Source organism: Sitophilus oryzae, unplaced genomic scaffold (genome assembly GCF_002938485.1).
Source record: "Sitophilus oryzae breed Bouriz unplaced genomic scaffold, Soryzae_2.0 scaffold_1816_pilon_pilon, whole genome shotgun sequence".
NCBI classification, from domain to species: Eukaryota; Metazoa; Arthropoda; class Insecta; order Coleoptera; family Curculionidae; genus Sitophilus; species Sitophilus oryzae.
The window spans coordinates 146,099-161,030 of record NW_022146520.1 but is presented as its reverse complement, the minus strand read 5'-3'; positions in this window follow the sequence as shown (position 1 = coordinate 161,030).

The window sequence follows — 14,932 nt, the reverse complement described above, 5'->3', positions numbered from 1 at the left end:
TAATGAATTTGGCAATCGGGCTGCGCAGATATTCAATGAACGTCATCCTGACAAATACCTTTATGGCAAAATTGTTCGCGAGTTAGTAGCAAAATTTCGCGAAACTGGTTCCGTTATGAATAAAAAGAGGCAGAGGGAAAATCCTATAGTAAATGAAGCTATGGAGGTATTCGTATTGGGCGAAGTTGCCATGGATAGTACGCTGAGTACAAGAAAAGTAGCCAATGAGACCGGCGTGAATCGTACAAGTGTCCAAAGGGTATTAAAAAAACACAAGTTCCACCCGTACAAAATTCAGTTGATACAAGAACTCAACGATTCAATACAAATACTCAACGAAGAAAGACGATTTTGATCGTCGTTTGCAATTTTGTGAAACTATGAGTGAACAAGTGGCAAATGATAATAATTTCCTATTTGATGTGTGTTTTTCGGATGAGTGTACTTTCTTTTTGAACGATGTAGTTAATCGGCACAACTGTCGGTACTGGGCTGAGGACAACCCCAGGATTTTTCACGAGGTGCACACACAAAACCCTCAGAAATTGAACGTGTGGACAGGTATTATTGGAAATTCTATTGTAGGTCAGTTTAACGATATTGAGAAGAACTTCAACGCACAGTTGTCACAGTTCAAAGTCACAGGACAGCTATCTAGCAACTACCGCACCTGATCATTCAACCTTGTGGCAAGTGAAAAAATGCGTAAACTTCTAGAAATAAGAAAAAGTCTCAAATTGGTCGAAGGAATTTATCCTTATCATTAAAAAAAAACTCTGATAAATGTTTAAATAAACTTTTCAAATTTCAATCCGTCATATTTTCTGTATGACTCGACCGATTTTCAAAAACGAGGCGGGGAAATATAGAGAATTGAAAGCTCTTTTCATTGCGGTGCCACTTAACCCCCCTTCCCATTTGAAAAAAGTTGGGGGATGACACCCCCGCTCAAAGGGTTAAAGATTTTGCAATCGTTTTTGGGGCAAAAGTTGTCCCCCTCACAAACAAAATTGACGTGTTTTTGGATTTTTTGAAAAAAAGAATACCCTAGCCGTTATGCCTTGCGGAAAGTTTTCGATGGGCCACCCTGTATATAAAACTGGCTAGATATTTTTACACAAACGAAGAAGGAAATTGAAGATAAAGGATTATACTATATCCGTATTGTAGCACATTTTTAGACAACTTCTTTATTTTTAAGATTATGATGGTCAAACATCGACAAAATATTCCTTATGTTTGAACTAAATTTTCTCGAAAATAAAGACATAATTTAAAATTCCGTTACAATACGGAAATAGATTGATGTTTTGTCATTGCAGTGGTTTTGTAACAAATTGTTCGTTATTTTATGGCAAATGCTGAAGCTCTGTAAACCTTAATCAAGCACGTGTGTTTGGAATTTTGGGTGTGGCTTAACACGACAGGATCGGGCTAAGCCTTAAGCAGATTTCTGAAATATAATATATATTTCCTTCGGCCACACACCCGCTTTACCACACCCCTGAGAGCGACCCGCACAGTACAGTGTCGTAGACTCTTAAAAAGGTTGTAGTTTATTTTTATATTGGGTAATAATGATTTTTATTACAGTTGAGGGTCGGAACCTTTAGTGTTACAACAGTAAAACAAAACACTAATTCACCACAATACACCAAAACAGTTTTTGAGTTGTAGTAAGCAGATGATTAAACCTCAAACCTAAAACTCAAAAAAACTCAGTTTTAATCATCTGCTGATGATGCTACCGTTGTTAGCAAAATGTGCGTCCAGTACAAAAGTAATGCGTTTTGGTGTATAGTGGTGAGTTAGTGTTTTATTTTGATTTGGCAATAATGATCTTTAAAATGACTGGTTTAAAAATATTTTTTTGAAAATAAATCTCTGCGTGGGGAAATTTTCGATCCTCTACTGATCTTTTAATCTTTCTATAATTAGTGTTAATTTTTGAGCGACGTTTTATGGTAATTTTTAGTAAATGACATCCAGAGATTGACCGCGTCAAAATTATTATCAATTGTCATTCACTAGCCCTCTTTGTCGCCGTTTGTTTTTCGATCATATGATAAAACATATCATCGTCATCATTTTCAGCTTATTCAACCATTTACAATTATAGTGTAGCCTCTCTCACATATTTAGATACTCTCTTTGTAGTTGGGCTCATTGTTGTCTATTGTTTGCGATACGGGCCCAAGTTATCCCTGCTAATTTTCTAATATCACAGTCCCATCTCAGGTTCAGTCTTCTTCTAGGTCTCTTAATTCCACGTGGGTCCTCCATGTTGTAATTTTTGTAGTCCATTTGTTGTCCTTCCTTCTTGCCAGGTATTTTGCCCATTGCCACTTAAGGGATTTGACTCTGTGGATGACATCTATTGGCCTTTTGTCGTATCCATCTCTGCTTTTACGGTCTCTCTTGGTTATTCCCAACATATTTTGTTCCATTGCACGTTGTACGACCTGCAGTCTCCTTATGATGTCCGTTTTAACTGTCCAGGTTTCGCATGCATAGGTCATCACTCGTAGTACATATTGGATGAATGTTTTCTTCTATAGATAAAGTGGCATTCTATATTTAAATATGACTGAGTTTCTTCCATAAGTACTCAATGCCAACTTAATTCTTCTGTTAATTTCTGGCAGTAGAGATCCCGAGCTGTGTATTAATTGTCCCAAATATATGTATTCTTCTACTATTTCCAGTGCTGTGTTATTTATTTTAATGTTTTTTCTGTCCACTAGTTCGTTGTACATTACTTTAGTTTCTGCTAGGTTCATTTTGAGACCAACTTTATTGCTGGCTGTATTTAGTTCGTTAATTTGTGCTTGTAGTTCTGCAGGGCCATTATTAATTAGGACTATGACATCAGCCAAGATGGTTGAGTTATTCCCCATCTATTTTTAATCCTTTGTTGGTCCAGATCAGTTGACGGAAGATTTCTTCTAGCGTTGCTGTAAATAGCTTTGGGGATATCGCATCCCCTGTCGTACTCCTTTGCTATTTGGGAACTCTGGGGTTGTCTTATATATTATTACTTTTGCTTTGGCTTCTCTAATATATTGGCGAGAGTCTCTGTATAAGGCCTGGCAACACCTTGTTTCGCTAGGGCTTCTATTATTGCCTTAGGATATATCGAGTCGAAAGCCTTCTTAAAGTCTCTAAAGGCTATGGCTAGTGGAAGTTCGTATTCTTTTGTTCGGCTGATAGTTTGTCTCAGGTAAAATATATATTAATATTTATGTGATATAATAAACCACACCAAACCAAACTTTATCCGTCTTGACTACACTCGACAATTTTGGTATATTTAAGTCTAGCCATCCTAAACACTATTTATTTATTTAATGTGAATTTTTAAATACGAATGTACTTCGAACTGATACCGAATTAAAAACAAAATTGTGCTTGGGAAATATTTAAATCCAAACAATAATAAATAATGAACCAACTAAGTCTTTCACATATGTAAACAGTATTTGAGTTAAAGAAATATCTAATTTATGAGAAGTTATAAAAGCACTACTAATAATACATATATTATGGCAAATAAGGCTTTTGCGGAGGTCATTAACAAATCGGCGAGAATTTGTTCCATAAATTATGTTTTTTGAAGAGAATTAGTTCCAATAATTCGTAATTAAGCTCGATATAGGTCACATAATCAAAATTTCAAAGTTTTGGTTTAATTTAGCTATATTAAGCTATTAAATGCATGTTTATATTGTTTAAGTTTGAGCAGATGTTTAAGTATTCATGAATGATGGTGTAAAGGGTGGGTCAAATTCGACGCTTTTAAATGGAAACACCCTCTTCTATAGGAGATAGACGAAAACTAATATCGGTGTCTGGAGCTCAATTTTCATCAAAAACATGATGGTGAAAACCGCATATCGATATCTGTTACCGTTTCGGAGTTACGGGGTGTTTTTCAAAAATATGCACTTTTAACAAATCGCTGTAACTTTTTTGCTATGAAAAATTTTGTATTTTAATGAAAACACTTCCAAAGCACCTTTTTACGTAGAATTTAATGGTTTAAGTATAATTTTTTTAAAATTAATGATTTAAGAGTTATCAACAGAAAATTTGTTTTTTTAGATGGGACACCCTGTATATTTTTAATATGTTGAAAAAAATTTAAAATTACCTTTCCAAAAATATAACACAGTTGATATTTTGCTCGATTCCTCTTCGAGATATAGAGTATATAGAAATTCGCCCGCTTTAAATGAGTAGGCTTTGAACGGCACCGGCTGTAATGCAAAAAAATCTAGCTTTGAGCATCAATTAAAACGAAAATAATATTTGCTATGAGAGATTCAGAATTTTATAACTATTTAAAATATATTTAACCAACATCAACACACATTTAAACTATATCTAATAACAATAAAACTAGATTTTGATACAGGTGTTCGACATATCGACCGTCTTCTGTTATGGACAGACGGGGCAGTTTTTGAACATTTCTCGCGGAATTCATTAACTCAGTGGGGGTGAAAGATACCCTCTCATAACTGTTAAGTATTTCTAATTCTTGTCTAGATTATAAGGAAGAATAAGGAACTTTTATTTTTCCGCAAATATATCCATAGGATTAGATCCATGGGCACTAAGTCAGGCGGCCTCGACGGCCAACGGCTGGAATCTTGGTTAACTATTCAATTATTGTTGAAATTGGATGCAAAAATTTGCTGATAACTTCAGCGCTCAGAAGCGGTGCGTCGTCTTGCTGGAAAAATATGTTTTCGAGTTCCATTAAGGGCATATCATCAATAAGGGGTCCAAAGCCTACTAGTTAAAAATGGCGAACTTTTAAAAATTCTGTATTTCGAAGGGAATTATAACAAAATATCAAGTGTGCTATATTTTTGGAAAGGTAATTTTAAATTCTTTTCAGTTAATTAAAAATATATAGGGTGTCCCAAATAAAAAATCAATTTTTCTGTTGATAACTCCTAAATTATTAATTTTAAAAAAATTCTACTTAAACCATTATATTCTACGTAAAAAGGTGCTGTTTGGAAATGTTTTCATAGAAATACAAAATTTTCCATAGCAAAAAAGTTACAGCGATTTGTTAAAAATGCACATTTTTGAAAAACACCCCGTAACTCCGAAACGGTAACAGATATTGATGTGCGGTTTTTACCATCATGTTTTTGATGAAAATTGAGCTCCAGACACCGATATTAGTTTTCGTCTATCTCCTATAGAAAAGGGTGTTTCCATTTAAAAGCGTCGAATTTGACCCACCCTGTACATAAAAAGAAATATTAGTTAATTTATTTTGACGTATTTGTATTGATTTTAAGATATTTATTTTAATTCAAAATATTAATGTTTTTTGTGTATTAATAGATATTTTTGAATATTCATTTCAGCAATACCAAACCAAACTAATACTAGCATTAATGTGATTTGGAAATTAATAAAATATCCACAAATCTGCTACAATGCGCCAAATAACCTGTTTACAACTCTAAATATCTTAATAATCCAAAGAGAATCATATTAATTATACATATTAATATTATACATATTATAATTATACCGTGGTTATATTAATTATACATATACTTTACAAAGGCATTGCATATTTTTGAAAATCAAAAAATACAAAAAGAAATCCTTATGATTGTAACTTTTTTTGCAATATATATTTTAAGTAATGTTAAATCTTATAAGTTAAAAATTGCTTTATTCCAATTTTGATTACATTTTGATGTATTTTAATGGCGTGCTCAAGAGAATTGCAGATATTCTCCATGTAACTATTTCATATTGCCATTAAATAATTTTTGCCTTTATAATTACTTGAAAACTATGTTCGGTTAAGTGCATTTTGTAGTAAGAGCAGAACAACAGCTGTAAATTTCGTTAAATAACGGCATTATGCAGCTCAAATTAATATTTAGGTAGAAAGCAAGCTTGTAACTATAAACGGTTAACAGCGTTTTTGTTTAAGTTATGAAAAATGTAAAAACTGCTAAAAAATATAAAATTCTTTGTTCATAATTAGTAATATTCTCTAAGTTATATAATAAATAAGTACTATATTATGTTTATGTTGGTATAAAAATTTATAAAATAAAAATTAAATAGTATACTATAAAATGTGTTAAAATTAGAAGAAACAAACTACATACTACTATGTACTATGTACCATTAAGATTACTATTAATTATTCTTAAATACATACATTTGAACACAAATAGGAGTTATATTGATGCGAAGCATTTTCGAACATACATTTATACGAACTTATTTGCTTATTTTTATCTGCAGAACATGCTGCCGAAATATCCGAAATACAGTTTGGACCACCCTGTATATTATAAGAAAATGTATATTATACTTTATTTTGGCGTTTTATATTTTTAAATTTTGTAAACTTTATGTCCTTAAACCCGAAACTTTATCCACGTAAATGTATATTTAAAGATCAAGTTATTGATTGTATAAAATTCTTGTCAAACTTTATAGGGCCATAGTTTAAAACTAAAATCCCTTAGAGAAACTTTGGAGAAATTGCAAATTAGCCTTTCGTCAAACCTTGTACTTTTATTTTAAAAATATTTCCGTAATATTCGAAAATGCTTTATAAAAGGAAATTATTAATGGTTTTTATAACGGTAGCACAAAGTCAATCTATTTACTAAAAATATGAAAGAGATGTGATGATTATGGTGATCTTTATTTTTTAATTTATACAATTACGTGCGAGTTTTCTGATACTTTTATCATTCATCATCATAATCATAGAGTAAGATCCCAGAGCGATCAGACATAACTTATTTTCACAAGGATGATACCCTAGGCTCGCAGTAGTGCTCTCATGTTCTTTGAATACAGGCGTGTTTATGGAGTTCGCCCTGTGACACCTTGGCAGATACCAGGTGAGAAATGTAACTAAAAGAAATAAATGAACTTTACTTAATTTTACATGTCTAATTTTTACATATGTTATTAAGACAGCTATTATAAAGTTATTACATTTAGGAAACATCCTGTTTGTTCCAATAAAAATCCAGTATACAAGAAACTATCTCAATCTACACAGGAGTCGTTAGTCGTTAGACATCCAGAAGCCATATTTAACACCGGCAACTAAAAACCACAAGCCACGCAAAGAAAGGGAAAGACTTAGAAGAAAAATAATACTGCGGAGGATTACAGCCTTAGTAGGACCGACCGCACACTACCTCTCGTCTAGTCCTAAGACATTGTTGACGTCCGTTAAGAGGCTTTCGGAGATAATTCTCGTATTTCATGGCCGTTTGAAAAAGATTAGAAGCGAGCGAAGAGGTAAAGTGGTGAATTAAAACTACGGCGCGCCGGGTGAAAAGTAAATTAAATTTAGAGAATGGGGATTCGAATATTATCATCGTAGGGAATTAAAATAATCTCGTGCGGTTGTTGTTGGTTTCTTTTATGTACCGCGACGGTTATTTTTAGTCAGTGTTCAGAAATTCCACAGTTGGGGAGTTATATTATATGTACTGTCTAGATCTCCAAATATTGTTGATGTTTATGATATCTTGCTCTGTGCCTCCGTTGGTTGAGATTATACTACCCAAGTAAAATTATTTACCTCCTCTATATTGAGGAGGCTATACCGGGTGTTGCATCGTCGAGCGGGACATAGGAAATCGCATGTAAATTTTAATGGGGTCAATTATTGACTTCCCTAATTATTTTAGAGAATAATTCTATTTAGGTTTATTAAAGAGCACTAAAACCCACATTCAAAAGAATAACTTTAGATATTTTTGATTAGCCTGTTTACGAGTCATCGCCGATTTCTTTTTAAATATTTCTCCTTTCTCCTTTTAATGGCCCTGTATTTACTTATGAGCACCAGTCAAGGTAAAAGATAACTGTCAAATGAAGTTGTCATTTCAGAATCTATTTAGTGCCTTATTATTATTATTAAAAACTCGTACCTACATCGAATATATTAGCCATGAATTATCTCTATATTATCGAAGAAAAAGTATTGATGATTAAATGGTATTATCAAGGAAATAGTTATCAAAAGGTGTCGGACATGTTTGCTGCTCTGTATCCGAATAGACCGATATCTGGAAAATCTACAATCGCAAGGAATATCCAGATCTTTGAGACCAAAGGTACCCTAATAAATAACTGCAGATGTGAAGCAAGGCAACAGAAGATGCAAGAAATGATACCGACTTGGAAGTTTTATTGTGCGTGGAAGAGAACGATGGAAAGATCAGCACAAGGAAACTTGAGGATGAAATAGGAATAGATCACACTACAGCGTTTCGAATTTTGAAACGACATAAAAACTATTCCTTCAAATATGAAAAGCACCAAGAGCTGGGGACGCAATACGGCGGCAGGCGTTTTGTTTTGATATGATGGAAAGAGCAAACACGGATAGGGAATTTTTAAAAAACATATGTTTCACTGACGAATGCACGTTTACCTTAAATAATGAACCCAATGTTCAAAATTATCAATATTGGAACAAAGAAAACCAGCACAGGTTTGTCGAAACAAGGACGCAATATCCACAGAAAGTCAATGTTTGGGCAGGGATATTCGAACACAATATTATCGGGCCATTATTTCTTACGCGAAATTTAAATGCAGAATATTATTTGGAACTGCACGAAAATCATATTTTACCTGCTTTACATGATTCCATTAGGGATAATCAGGAAGTTTGGTACCAAATGGATGGCTGCCCGGCACATAGTAACCTGGCTGTTCGGGAATATTTAGAAAATAGTTTTAACGGAAACGTTATTGACCTAAATCATACAATAAATTGGCCAGCAAGGTCTCCTGATATTTCGCCAAATGATTTCTTTCTCTGGGGCTATTTAAAAAACAGGATATACAAGGATAAAAAATACTCAAATCTAGACGAGTTAAAAATGCTATTTCTGCCGAATGCAATAGAATTTCAGTTTCCCAACTAGCGAATGTAAGAAGATAATTTTATGATCGCCTGAGTTATTGTCTAGCAGTCGATGGAGGAATATTTGAACATCTTAAATCCTAAAGTTCTAACAATTTAATAGTACCTAAATTAATAAGTTATTGAATATTGTAGTAATACTATAATTAACCTTGTAACTGATTCTTTATTTTACTTTAATTCATATTAATTTGTATTTACAAATACATCTTTAAGATTTCCGATGTAGGAATGAGTTTTCAATAATAATAAAGCACTAAATAGGTAAATTTCTGAAATGACAACTTCATTTGACAGTTATCTTTGACCTTGACTGGTGCTCATAAGTAAATACAGGGCCATAAGAAAGGAGAAATCGGCGATAACTCGTAAACGAGCTAATCAAAAATATCTAAAGTTATTCTTTTGAATGTAGATTTTAGTGCTCTTCAATAAACCTAAATAGAATTATTCTCTAAAATAATTAGGGAAGCCAATAATTGACCCCATTAAAATTTACATGGGATTTCCTATGTCCCGTCCGACGATGCAACACCCGGTATAGCCCAGTCAAGTTAGAAGAGTCGGTGGAAAAAAATCCCACAGTTTTGAAAATTATTTTAAATGTTTTCTCTAGACTTGGGCTGATATGTCTCAAAAGTCCCCGGAGATAGACGATGAGCTCGAGGAGCTTCCGTTGGAGAGTACTAGTGCACACAGGACTTACTAATAACTGCAAATTAAAGATTACTGCATGCTTGCTTTATAGTAAAAAAAGTATACCACAGCATTTAGCGCAGCTGCATATATTGTAGAAAGTATAAGAAAACCAAGAATCATCGTGTCTGGTCCATGATTGCTCAAAGTTGAATATTTTTATCCCCGCCTGCAGTAGATTTTTCTAATGTTAAAGTAGTACGAAACTTTTGAGGCATTAGCATTTGAAGTCTGGTTCCCTGAGATTGTATATTGCGATGATATTCTACATGACTTCTTCCTGTAGGTACAGTTAACGGAAGTGTAATATGTATCAACTGCACTACCCTATTCATTTCGGCAATATAGCATCAGTCTTCCCTCGCAGAATTTCAAGGATTCTGCGAGTTCAAAATGGCATATGAAAGTGGGATTTCTGAATCTTCTCAACTTACAATAATTGAACACAATAATGATATCCACATACAAATAACATGAGTCCCCACAGCTTAAAATTATCTATATTATTTCACATTATCCGGTTTAGACGTAATTTGAATTCAATAAAAAAAGTGATTTTAATTTATTATTTATAATAATGCATGTATCGCTTACTTTTTTAATTTAGTAGGTCTTTCAAATTCTTTTTTTTAATTTTGTACAATATCGTGTAATATATTATGACCAGGGTTGGAAAAAATCATGATTTTGTTAAAAAAATCAAAAAAATCAAATTTATTTGATTTAAATCAGATTTTTTTTATTTTAATTCAAAACAATATTTAAATCGGATTTCCAAATGACTAGGACTTATTTCCAATTAAAGTCCTATCCTAAATTGCTAAATCTTTATAACTCTGTCCGTTGTCGATAACATTAATAATTCTAGGGTGAGTTTGTCATTTTTCCACATCGGTCACCAATATATTTCTCAAAAAAGTAGCTCGCTTCAGATCAAAAGGATTTTTTCAAACGTCTCAAAAGTATTAATTTTTGTCATTTTAACGCCTAGGTATAAAAGTAAAGCACTGTTACGCCTAAGCACAAAAGTACAAAAATATATTATTAAACTGATATTAAGTGTCAAATTCAACGAGTGTACAAATTAAATTGTTGCTTGATTACTGTTTATATTATTTGCAATATTTGAAATTGATTAAAAATTATTTGTAATGTCTTAAAAAATAGTATGCAAGTTCTATTAGGAGTAAAATGTACTTTTTGTGCTTCCTTGTAACGCCGGAATAGCTTTACGATGGTCCTTCAAAGGAGTATAATTCATCAAAAAAAGTATAATTTTTACTCCTAATAAAACAATACATTATTGTTCGGAAATACTCTTAAGTCGAGAATGAAATTAGTATTATCTAATGTCAAAGTGTAAAATACTTACTGAGGATCAAAATGTCGGTAAGAATTTGGAAAAATACAACCATTTCAAAAAATAATAAAACAACATATTTCCTGACAACGAATATTATAGATTCTTGAGAATGAAGATATAGTCTCTATATCAGAAGAACCTAGTTCTGCACTAGACTGCGAATGATGTGTATTCGAACAGCAAATTTTTGTTACTTATACATAAATTTTAAAATAAATCCCCGCGTTTAGTGGTCTAATGGATTCACACGAAATTACTTCAAAAATCGGTAAACATTTAAATTAATGAATAGATATTTTTATATAGTTTTATAACATTTACATGCAATTACTTTTCTTTTTATTATCTGTTATATCTTTTATAGAAATATTATTTATTTTTTACTTTTTTATTTTTATAACTTTTACAGTTATTTTTTTATTTATAATAAAGTTTTATTAAAATTATTTTTTTTTGATTTAAATCAATGATTAAAATTTAAAAAATCACTTGATTTAAATCATGATTTAAATCATTTGATTTAAATCATGCCAAGATTCCATCCGCAACCTGGAATGGAAATCTTGCAATGGTCTAGGACACTCGAAGAAGTTTCTGAGGGCTTATGATCAAGAAAAATCACAGATCTTCCTGGGTCTGAGTAAGAACAATCTTCGGATTGTCACGGGGTTTTTAACAGGACACTGTCTCCTCAATGAACACCTCAGTAGATTGAAACTAAGAAGAAACGGCGAATGCAGATTCTGTGGGGAAGATGGTGAAACACCAGTACACCTCATCACTGAGTGCGCCGAGACGACAACCAGTCGTGCCATGAATTTTGGTACGACTGATATTGGAGATGGAGAACTACCCTCTATAAAACCGTCCCAGATACTGGCTTTTGTCAAAGCCCTGGGACTGTATGATGAGTTATGATTCAAGAAAGGGGGACACAATGGATCTGTAAGGTCGAAGTGATTAACCCCCCTCCCACTCATTCTAAATTCTAAATTCTAAAATCATGCCAACCCTGATTATGACATTTAAATTGCAAAAAAATCTATATTATTAAGGATAAGGTGCTTTAATTTTCATTATAAGACTTTTAAATTGAAGAAGTTCATAAAGGTATTTCTAATTTCCGAGACAAAAATTAATTCAGAAACATAATAATTCACTATTATATTATAAAAAAATTGTATTATTATTTATTTTGTTTCTGTAATATTTTATATACATAGTGTCGGTTTTGATTCTTTAATTACATAAAAATATATACAAGCAAAATAAATGGACAGGAAACATTATTCATGTTAACAAATAACTTGCGCAGTCAATGAGTGATTTATGTGAACGCATCACGTGTAAAATTTATAAAATCACAGTATATACTAGAAGTTATACTTAATACTTAAAAAATCATGATATCGTACTTCTTCAACGCTATTTGAGAAAAAAACGTGCAATGAAAAGAAAGAAGTAAAGAAGTAAATCATTTAAAAATATGTAGGTACACTTATAAGCATGACAGGTATTTTACATTTTTACGTCCTTCGAAATATCTGTTTTGAATTAAAAATTATTTCATAGAACCTGAAGTTTTTTTGCTTTTCATAAAAATGATTTAACTATGGTAATTTCATTTTTACTTAAATTACTTCCAATGCGATTTTTGCTCGCCAATAATTAACTTAATTTAATTTTAAAGAATCGTAAAACGGACACAAATTGATAACTACTTGACGCTGTTCCGGCTTTAGCCATTATTGCATTTTCCAGTCACCCATTTGAAGTACTTAGATTTAAATATGAATTTCTAATTTTAAATTGATTTTTAGAAGTGGAGGCAACAAAAATCATCAAATTAAGATTGTGTTATATACTAGGTGAGTCTTTAATAAGTGCAAATATTTTTAGGGGTAGTATATTTCGCCGTTTATAAGATTTATTTTAAAAAACATTTCATTTCAACATTCACATTTTATACACATATTCAGATTTTAGATTTCTTTTTAACTTTTAGTTAAAAAAACATAATATCTTCATAATATAAAAAAATATAATATCTTCATATATGGTAACATAGAGAGTAGATTAAATCTACAAGAAAGAAAACCTAGAAAAGATCAAGTGGTTCTGAAAATTTCAACGAAAATCTTTTTTTTTATTTTTAAAGTAAAATATCTCGGTTATTTTAGGCTTGTTTGTAGAATGGTAAAGAGAAAATATGTTTCTTTTATCGACATCTACCAGCCCTGAAAATATTTGCACTTATTTAAGACTCACCCTGTATATTGGTGTTAAAATTAAGATAAAAGAAATATAAATAATAATAAACTTATATGTTTATTAACCTACCAAGCCATATCATTTATTAATTTTTACTAACAATTTCTAAATAATACGATACACGGAACATTTTTTCGTCTCTTTTAAGATTTTTTATATAACTTCTCCTGTTTTCTAAAAAAATATCTGGGATGCCTATATCAAAAGTCTTTTAAAGCATATGGTAAAATCCCGGAGAACATATTGCAGACAATTCGTTCGCAGAATAGCATCCTATCGATTCGCTTTCGATCTCGACCTTTTTCAACCTTATACAGAAACCTTTTATTAGAGCCAATTTCCGATAAAATTTATATATTCCGGTGTAATATTCTCCAAGATATTTATATATCGCATTCTTTGTCCTTGGTCTTCGACTTGAGGTCGTTTGGATACATCATAGCAATTTTGTCATTATTCATAAACGAAAAAGGTTAGTTATTTTAGTAGCAAAAAAATCTAAGCCTATAAATTATTAAACTCATTTTAATTCTTAGTGAAAAAATTTAATTTTTGTTATTTTAATTCTTACTAAAAAATTGGCGCCGGGAGGCACGTATAGCCGCCCGTACTAAAATATGTTAAGAAAAAGTTGGTAGGCAGTTCTTTTAGTTTCAAAGTAAAGGAATTTTTCCATTTTTTTTATCTCAAAAACTGCGACTTTGACTGATTTTGATGTTATTACAAATTTTGTTGCAAATATCATTCCTAATCTTAAATTGGAAACCGCGTTTCGCTAGCCACTGTAATTTTGGAGATACGATTTTTTAAATTTTTAACCCCCTCCCCATACCCCCTTACCAACCCCCCACCCCCACCAAAAACTAATGGCCATATTCTCGGGTGCCACAGTATTTTTGTGCCAAATTTGGTTAGAATCGGTTTAGCGGTTTTTGAGTTATCGTGTAAAGCGGCCCATACATTATCAAACAAATTGCTCAACAAAGCGATGCGCAACGTTGCGTTGCACAACAGATTCAGCGGTCCATACACTATCAAACAAGTTGCGCAACAAAGCGATGCGCAACGTTCCGTTGCACAACTGCATCACCAATGCACTTAGTAAAATTTTGATCAAACTTTTTATTAAAAGTTATGCATTGTTTGAGAAACAATCATGTCATCAATTGCCATTGCGTCAATTATTATCGTATATACCCTAGATGATGTCCATGATACCAAAAACCGAAAAATAAAACAAAGAATTTGGATGAAAGAACTAAAAGAACTAAAATATTGCACAACGAAGCGCAACACACATGTTTGTTAACATCAAATATAGTTTCGCATATATTATTTTACAGTGAATCTACCAAGATATTTGTATCGTCAGTATATGCTGTAAGCCTGCAACGCTAATTCTCTAAATGTATTTCACCTTATATTATTTTCATAAATAATAAACAGTAGTGATCCTAATACACTACCCTTAAAGTAAAATAAGTGATAAAAAACACGCAACCATATCATCATCATCGTCATCATTTTCAGCTTTTTCAACCATTTCAAATTATGGTGTAGTCCTCTCTCACATATTTAGGTATTCTCTTCATTGTTGTCTATTGTTCGCTATGCGGGCCCATCTCAGGTTTGGTCTTCCTCTAGGTCTC